Source organism: Salmo salar, chromosome 16 (genome assembly GCF_965601325.2).
Source record: "Salmo salar chromosome 16, fSalSal1, whole genome shotgun sequence".
Lineage (NCBI taxonomy): Eukaryota > Metazoa > Chordata > Actinopteri > Salmoniformes > Salmonidae > Salmo > Salmo salar.
The window spans coordinates 31736871-31746337 of NC_138306.1; the positions used below are offsets into that span (position 1 = coordinate 31736871).

General features: G+C 40.9%; 1 pseudogene; it reads left to right on the top strand.

The window, feature by feature from the left end:
- The first annotated feature begins 2999 nt into the window (after positions 1-2999).
- Positions 3000-9289, top strand: LOC106573794 (arpin-like; annotated as a pseudogene).
- Positions 9290-9467: the final 178 nt, after the last annotated feature.

Genomic DNA, 9467 nt, shown 5'->3' on the forward strand with positions numbered 1-9467 from the left:
AGGTGGGTCAGTATTAGAAATTCAAAGGCCAATTATGTCAATGCTGGTTGTACCATGGAAAGATAGCTACATTTATATTAGGACAAAGTCAGGCAGTGGCGTGTATTCATGGATGCCAAGGAAAGCCAGGCTTACCCGAATATTTGACCAATAATAAAATAATTTATCTTTGGTCTATCTCTGTGTTCTCCGAATGTTTTGTCAATTTGCAAGGGCCTGAATCGCACCGGAGAAATCATCTGAGCGAGGGAAATGGAGCCCCTCGGTCTCAGTAGGCTATGTGTAGCCCATGTATCTGATGCTGTCTGGACCAAAAGAATATAACATGTTGCCACAGTAGCATTTGATGGGGTGATGCCAGCAAGCATTTGACCTCCCTTGATAACATGAGAGAAAAAAGAAGAAACCCGCACACTGCTCTTTCTAGTCTCAGTTCTCTTTATTAAGTTTTTCGTATCGACCTCAAGGCCTTCATCAGAGCTTTTATGAGTATTTTTAATTTTCACCCTTATATAGACATTGTAGCCTCCCTTGATAAAAAAATAAATAATAATAATTAGCCAATCAGTGTTTGGCTAAGCTGTCATCAAGGCAAAGTGTGGCTACTTTGAAGAATCTCAAATATAAAATATATTTAGATTTGTTTAACACTTTTTGGGTTACTACATGATTCCATATGTGTTATTTCATAGTTTTGGTGTCTTCACTATTATTCTACAATGTAGAAAATTGTTTAAAAAAAAGAAAGAAAGAAAAACCCTTGAATGAGTAGGTGTATCTAAACATTTGACTGGTACTGTAGGTTGCAATATGTATTTTTTACTGGCTTGGCTTCCTCAGTGATTTTACGCACACACCGCTACTGCAATCAGGTAAGTTTAAGTGCTGCCAGTCATGTTTCAGTTTGGAGATGGCACACGCTATGACTAGGTTGGATGCACAACAATTTATGGTGTGTTTTGAAGGACTGTTCACCTAGTCCCAAACCAAGATATCTAAGAGCCAGGAGAGGATGGGTAGAGTTCACATTAGCTGTACTTTATTTTACAGGAAGGGACTAACCTAATGGATCTTTAGACATAGACCCACACTTTTAGATGACATTACATTTTAAATAATGCTAGCCAGCTTGTCCTCTTCAAAAATGTTGAGGTAACACTTCCAGATAAAATGTAACCATGTTACACACAGTATACTGTAAGTATGGACTCCAAAATGTTAACAAGGAGGTTTTCTCAATGAACATGTACATACTACCTCAACTACCTCGACTAACCTGTTCCCCCGCACATTGACTCGGTACCAGTACCCCCTGTATACAGCCTTGCTATTGTTGTTTTGTTGTGTTTTTTTATTTTTTACTTTATTTTATTTAGCAAATATTTTCTTACAACTCTTATTTTCTGAACTCTGCATTGTTGGTTAAGGGCTTATAATTAAGCATTCCACGGTAAGGTCTACTACACCTGTTGTATTCGGCGTATGTGACAAATAACATTTTATTTAATTTACAATAAATGCTTTATGGAAAATTCAGGACAAATACAGGACAACATCAAAGTTACCCCATTCAACCCACAGTGATATTGTATTCAACCCACTGGGCACACACTGGTTGAAACAACATTGTTTCCAAGTAATTTCAATGAAATTACGTTGAACCAATGTGGAATAGATGTTGAAATGACTTCTTTACCAATTGAGAAGTCTCAATTCCAGTAAACTGTCCATTGTATGTCTCCTACTCCTCTCCAGTGTGCAGGAAATACCTGTTGATGCACCAGAAACAAAGGGATCGGCTCTATGAGGAGGAGGCTCCTGGGGGCTGGCGCCAGAGATGGAACATATTGCTGAACATACAGCTCAACCGCAACACAAACAGAGGCCATTTCTAGGTCTGAATCAGGGTGTACCAAGGCAAACGTTGTGTGTTAACGTTAGACAGACAGACATCACTATAAACATAACATGGTCTCTGAATTGTAAGACAAGAAAGCACACCTTGAAAGCATTCCACTTGTGAATAAGATTATGTTTGATTATATGATGTTAGGATTTTATAGCTTTTTTATTTCCATGTTAGTTTCATTCATTTTCAGTGTGAAGTATCTTTGTAAAGTGGGGTTGTCTTTGTAGGTTCAAGTGAGAAGCAATGTCCAACAACATTGAAGAAGAAGAAGCGAAGCAATACAATTTGAGAAAAAAATCGGACTTTTGCCTGGACATACAATGTGTTTTGGTGACTTTTGGGGTCCATAACAACAAATTTAGCAACCACTGGATCTTGTAATGAAGACCATTTCTAAGATGTAGGAGGAAAAGAAGCCTTGTATACATGGGTTAGGGAATCAATGTGTAATCAAATATTTTACATCTGATTTAGCCTACTTTTCTGAGGAATGTGTATTCATGACTGTACTATCTGCCTCTTGCCTAACACTTCCTTCAAGTAGTCACCTGATTATAGGTTTGCTGATGGGTTGGCTGCCACCAGTGATGCAGCATCTTGTGATCACCACAGGAGTAAAAGAGTGAAGCCACCGGCAGACAAGGCTGATAGGAGTGCTAATTCCAAACGGGCTGGGACATTAGATTAAACCTGAGCACAGATGGAGCATGGTCCTCAGAAGACTTCAGGTCATGGGTTCGATACAGTATGTGATTTGTAGAAGGACATAGAAGGTAATTTGTGTAATTTGTGATTTTGAGCAACTGTAAGGTGTTGACTAAAGCTAGAATAATGGATTTTCAAAACTAAGTTTATAATTTTGTGACCTGAATTAAAGATAATGACAGTTTTCTATTCTGCTTAATAAATGTATAACATCATCACTGCGGTTACATGGGTTTATGTTTCTATGTGTTTACTGCTTTGTATTCATTCTGTCCTGCCATCTCATGACTGTAATTGGATGTTAAAAGTAAGTGGCTTTGCAGGGCAACCTTAAAGGCCCAGTGTAGTCAAAACGTGGTTTTCCTGTGTTGTATACATACACTATATGGCCAAAAGTATGTGTACACAAACATCTAATTCCAAAATCATCTGCATTAATATAGAGTTGGTCCCTCCTTTGCTGCCATAACAGCCTCCACTCTTCTGGGAAGGCTTTCCACTAGATGTTGGAACATTGCTGTGGGGTCTTGCTTCCATTCAGCCATAAGAGCATTAGTGAGGTCGGGCACTGATGTTGAGCGATTAGGCCTGGCTCACAGTTGGCGTTCCAATTCATTCCAAAGGTGTTCAATGGGGTTGAGGTCAGGGCTCTGTGCAGGCCAGTCAAGTTTTTCACACCGATCTCGACAAACCATTTCTGTATGGACCTCGCTTTCTGCAGGGGGGCATTTTATTCCTCCTCCACCAAACTTTACAGTTGGCACTATGCATTCGGTCAGGTAGCATGCTCCTGGCATCCGCCAAATCCAGATTCGTCCCTCGGACTGTCAGATGGTGAAGTGTGATTCATCACTCCAGAGAACGCTTTTCCACTGTTCCAGAGTCCAATGGCGGCGAGCTTTACACCCCTCCAGCTGACACTTAGCATTGCACATGGTTGTGTGCGGCTGCTCGAACATGGAAACCCATTTCACGAAGCTCCCAATGAACAGTTCTGATGATGTTGCCTCCAGAGGCAGTTTTGGAACTCGTTAGTGAGTGTTACAACCGACAGATGATTTTTACGTGCTACACACTTCAGCACCATCTCGCGGCTGAACCGTTGTTGCTCCTAGACATTTCCACTTCACAAAAAAAAGCCCTTACAGTTGACCGGGGCAGTTCTTGCAGGGTGGAAATTTGATAAACTGACTTGTTGGAAAGGTGGCATTCTATGACGGTGCCACGTTGAAAGTCACTGAGCTCTTCAGTACAGACCATTCTACTGCCAATGTTTGTCTATGGAGATTGCATGGCGGTGTTCTTGATTTTATACACCTGTCAGCAACGGGTGTGGCTGAAATAGCAGAATCCACTAATAAGGTTGGAATAACCCTATGAAATTGTGAAAATTATGATAATACCCTTTTAGTGCAAGAGCTGTTTGAAAAGACCACCTGAAACTTCAGCCTGTTTTGGTGGGATAGAGTTTTGGCCTGACTGGTGGAACCACCAGGCGGTAAATTAGTTAATAGACCAATAAGAAAAATAGTTCCAAACCTCTCTGCCAACCTCTCAACAGCTAGTTTTCATTTTTCCCCTTCCCCACTCAGACCTCTCCTAGAGAGTCCTAGCAAAATTCTTGCTTGAAAAATTGGGCCGTTAATACCAGTGGCGGTCAGTGCCGTTTATGAAGAGGGAGGTCTTTTTTTTTATGAGCATGGCCTTATTTCTATTACAGCATGATGGAAGACAGTCATTCATTCATATTCTATTCACCCAGTTCAATGTAACATCGATAGGTTTAGGCTACTACATGATACTCAAGTTTTCCTTATACACATCATGAGGTTGCTACAACCTAGCCTGTGAATTAAAGTTTACAACTTAGGTGCACACGGATCGAGAGAAAAAGTTGAGATAACAGTGACACATGGACAGACGGGGACACATTCAATACCGCCTTTCACACTCTTGCCTGCATCTAGCTAATCTAGAGTGTAATCATTAGTCTAACAGTTGCAAACAAGAGTTTCTATTGGACAAATTCAGGTATTTTTATCCGTGTTTGGTTTGCTTCTGTTTTAAGAAAAGTTTTTTTAACAGAATCAGCGGAGTGAATACACCCCTGATCACGCATAAACACAGTTCACTTTCATAGCAGCCACATTGTATTCATTTTAGCCTCTATGCACTCTCCTCCTCTCACCTTTTCCCTTCATTTGTGGACTTCAATGAACAACACATCTGCTGTTTTTGATCAGGCAAAAAAACTTTCCCAAGCCAAACCATGTTATAACCGCTACACACGCCAACATTGTTGTCCCCATATTAGCTAAAGGAACATTTTAGTCAACATAGCTAATAGAACTAATGCATTCGTAAACCTGCTACAATCATGCAGTAATGTTACAGAGTATAGTCAGTAAGCAGTTACATCGACGGGCCACCGTGGCAATACATTTATAAAACCAAAAGCTTACCTTGACTTGGAAGAGTTCCAGTGTTGTGTTGAATAGTCATAGCCAGCTAGCTAACATAGCATGCCTCTGTTTGAGCCGGGTGTTTGAGTAACTAAACTAGCCAGCTGCATTTGCTAGCTAAGTAAGTGAAATTAAGAAATTAATTTGTTATACCTCTGATATGAGGATGGGGACAACGTGTGCCCAATCTTCTCATTATGAACAGGTTTATTCTGCAAGGATGTATTCTGATAGATTCGGCTCATTGTTTGAGGCAATTGAGAGAGATGGAGAGGAAACAAGAACTCGTGCATTAACAGCACCTCAAAATTGTATACAGTAGCCTACAACATTTTTCTACTACAGTGGTCTAGGTGTCATATTAGAGGGAAAGCTGGTTGATGTTTCACGCCATGTTATTACTGATGTCAACAAAGGTAAGCTGACATTATGGAATAACCTCAATTAAATATGATGAGTCGGTTATTGTTATAAGGCTATTTTATTGATTTAATTGTTCTACTCTGCTATCCAGTAGTCCTACTGTTGGCTGTTTGTACTATGAAAGTATGACTGCATGAGGACCTAGGCCTACTTGGATTTCTAGGACTCCTAATTTGTCAGCTTGCAACATATTGTGCTGATTTGGCAGGGACATTTCTGTTTTATACATCAAACCCAGTCAAATCCACCAGAGGAAACGTGATGCTAAAGGAATGGAAATAGAACCAAACTTCAGTGATACCAAAAAGGTCAACACAGGTAATCTCGTCATCATTCAGTGAGTATTCTTATCCACTTCATACAATGATATGAATAATCTTACAGTCGGATGATTCACAATTTTATTTTTTTTAAGATATCTTATTGGTATACTTTACACTGAGACACCTATAAAGGCCTCATCACAGCTCCTCCAAGGACTCTCAGAATAATGTAAAAATGTACATGCATGCATTTGTCACGATACTATATTTGTAAAACAACTCTAGGTGGTGCTGTCTGTTGATTACTACCACCATGCAGTGGTGGAGGAGGACAGATTGATCGCCTCACTGAGGTCCAGCTGGAAAACCTAGTGACCAAGGAGGATCTGGTGAATGTGACAGGGAAAAACTGTCCCAGGGGGACCTAAACTTTTAGGCACCCAGAGGGAGAGATAAACAGCAGCAGTAAAATAACAAGCGAGGCTATATACAGGGGGTACCGGTATAGAGTCAATGTGCGGGGGCACCGGTTAGTCGAGGTAATTGAGGTAATATGTACAGTTGAAGTCGGAAGTTTACATACACCTTCGCCAAATACATTTAAACTCAGTTTTTCATAATTCCTGACATTTTATCCTAGTAAATATTCCCTGTCTTAGGTCAGTTAGGATCACCACTTTATTTTAAGAATGTGAAATGTCAGAATAATAGTAGAGAGAATGATTTATTTCACCTTTCATTTCTTTCATCACATTCCCAGTGGGTCAGAAGTTTACATACACTCAATTAGTATTTGCCTTTGCCATTGCCTTTAAATTGTTTAACTTGGGTCAAACGTTTTGGGTAGCCTTCCACAAGCTTCCCACAATAACTGGAGCGAATTCTGGCCCATTCCTCCTGACAGAGCTGGTGTAACTGAGTCAGGTGTGGGCTTCCTTGCTCGCACACACTTTTATAGTTCTGCCCACAAATTTTCTATAGGATTGAGGTCAGGGTTTTGTGATAAGCACTCCAATACCTTGACTTTATTGTCCTTAAGCCATTTTGCCACAACTTTGGGAGTATGCTTGGGGTCATTGTCCATTTGGAAGACCCATTTGCGACCAAGCTTTAACTTCCTGACTGATGTCGTGAGATGTTGCTTCAATATAGCCACATCATTTTCCTCAGTCATGATGCCATCTATTTTGTGAAGTGCACCAGCCCCTCCTGCAGCAAAGCACCCCCACAACATGATGCTGCCACCCCCTGTGCTTCACGGTTGGGATGGTCTTCAGCTTGCAAGCCTCCCCCTTTTTCCTCCAAACATAACAATGGTCATTATGGCCAAACGGTTCTATTTTTGTTTCATCAGACCAGAGGACATTTCTCCAAAAAGTATGATCTTTGTCCCCATGTGCAGTTGCAAACCGTAGTCTGTCTTTTTTATGGCGGTTTTGGAGCAGTGGCTTCTTCCTTGCTGAGCGGCCTTTCAGGTTATGTCGATATAGGACTCGTTTTACTGTGGATATAGATACTTTTATACCTGTTTCCTCCAGCATCTTCACAAGGTCCTTTGCTATTGTTCTGTGATTGATTTGCTCTTTTCGCACCAAAGTACGTTCATCTCTAGGAGACAGAACACGTCTCCTTTCTGAGCGGTGTGATGGCTGCGTGGTCCCATGGTGTTTATACTTGCGTACTATTGTTTGTACAGATGAACGTGATACCTTCAGGCATTTGGAAAATACTCCCAAGTATGAACCAGACTTGTGGAGGTCTACAATTTATTTTCTGAGGTCTTGGCTGATTTCGTTTGATTTTCCAATGATGTCAAGCAAAGAGGCACTGAGTTTGAAGGTAGTCCTTGAAATGCATCCACAGGTACACCTCCAACTGACTCAAATTATATCAAATAGCCTATCAGAAGCTTCTAAAGGCATGACATCACTTTCTGGAATTTTCCAAGCGGATTAAAGGCACAGTCAACTTAGTGTATGCAATCTTCTGACCCACTGGAATTGTGATACAGTGAATTATAAGAGAAATAAGCTGTCTGTAAACAATTGTTGGAAAAATTACTTTTGTCATGCAGAAAGTAGATGTCCTAACCGACTTGCCAAAACTATAGTTTGTTAACAAGAAATTTGTGGTGGTTGAAAAACAAGTTTTAATGACACCAACCTAAGTGTATGTAAACTTCACGACTTCAACTGTAAATGTAGGTAGAGTTAAAGTGACTATGCATAGATAATAAACAGAGAGTAGCAGCAGCATAAAAGAGGGGTCTGGGTAGCCATTTGATTAGATGTTCAGGAATCTTATGGCTTAAGGGTAGAAGCTGTTAAGAAGCCTTTTGGAACTAGACGCTCCGGTACCGATTGTGTAGTGGCAGAGAGAACAGTCTATGACTAGGGTGGCTGGAGTCTGACAATTTTTAGGGCCTTCCTCTGACACCGCCTGGTATAGGGGTCCTGGATGGCAGGAAGCTTGGTCCCAGGGATGTACTGGGCCGTACGCACTACCCTCTGTAGTGCCTTGCTGTGAGAGGCCGAGCAGTTGCCATACCAGGCAGGGATGCAACCAGTCAGGATGCTCTCGATGGTGCAGCTGTAGAACCTTTTGAGGATCTGAGGACCCATTCCAAATCTTTTCAGTCTCCTGGTGGGGAATAGGCTTTGTTGAGGATCAGCGTGGCGGATGTGTTGTTACCTACCCTTACCACCTGGAGGCGGCCCGTCAGGAAGTCCAGGATCCAGTTGCAGAGGGAGGTGTTTAGTCCCAGGGTCCTTAGCTTAGTGATGAGCTTTGATTGCCCATTAATTTGTAAGTTCGATGTTCCTTTTAAAAGTAGAGAACTCAGATTTCCACTTTAAAATGCATGTCAAACAAAAACCAATGATTGCAAAGTTAAACAAACCAAATATGCACAAGGACTTATTTTAACAATTTCCATGCAGATGCAAAGGTTGGTAACAAAATGACAGTTGAAAAATAAACGTACATTGCTTACCTAAATGATTCCAATGCACAGAAAACTTACATAAACACATTTAATTCAAGAACAGTACAGATGCAAAGTTTGGTAATAAAATGACAGTTTGTGCTGCTTGTGCCTTCATTCTGTTACTTTGCATCTGCACTGTTCTTCAAGTAAATGTGTTTGTAAGATTTTCTGTGCAAGTTGTTAAATTTGTCCTTGTGCACAGAGTTGCATGGTTTGTTTAACTTTGCAGTCATCGTTTTTTGTTTAGCATACAATTTGAAGTGAATAATCTGAGTCTCAGCACCACTCTGTCACTGTGGAATTTCACAGCTCTTAGTACTAACAGCATTGTGTACTTAGTTGTAATCTGCCCTTTCAGTTTCCTTGGCCAAAGTCGAAGGAGGCACAATGACCAAGTGCAATTTTGCAGGCAACGAAAAGGCAGGAGCATCGTGGACAGACAAAATAATGGCCAACAAATCAGATGTCAGCAACGAAGTTGGAGGGACAGGGCGTGGGAGCAGATGAGGAGGGATGGGTAAGAGGAGCAGGGGATTTCTGAAGCACAATTTATTTGCTTTCCACACATATTTAGTCCTTGTTTACAGTAATCACATAAGGAATAATTTAGGTAATCGATGTACGTTTATTTTTCACCTTGTTATCTTTGGGAAAACATGTCAAATTTTATCTACAGCACAGATATAATCTACAGCAGGGATGGGCAACTGGCGGCCCAT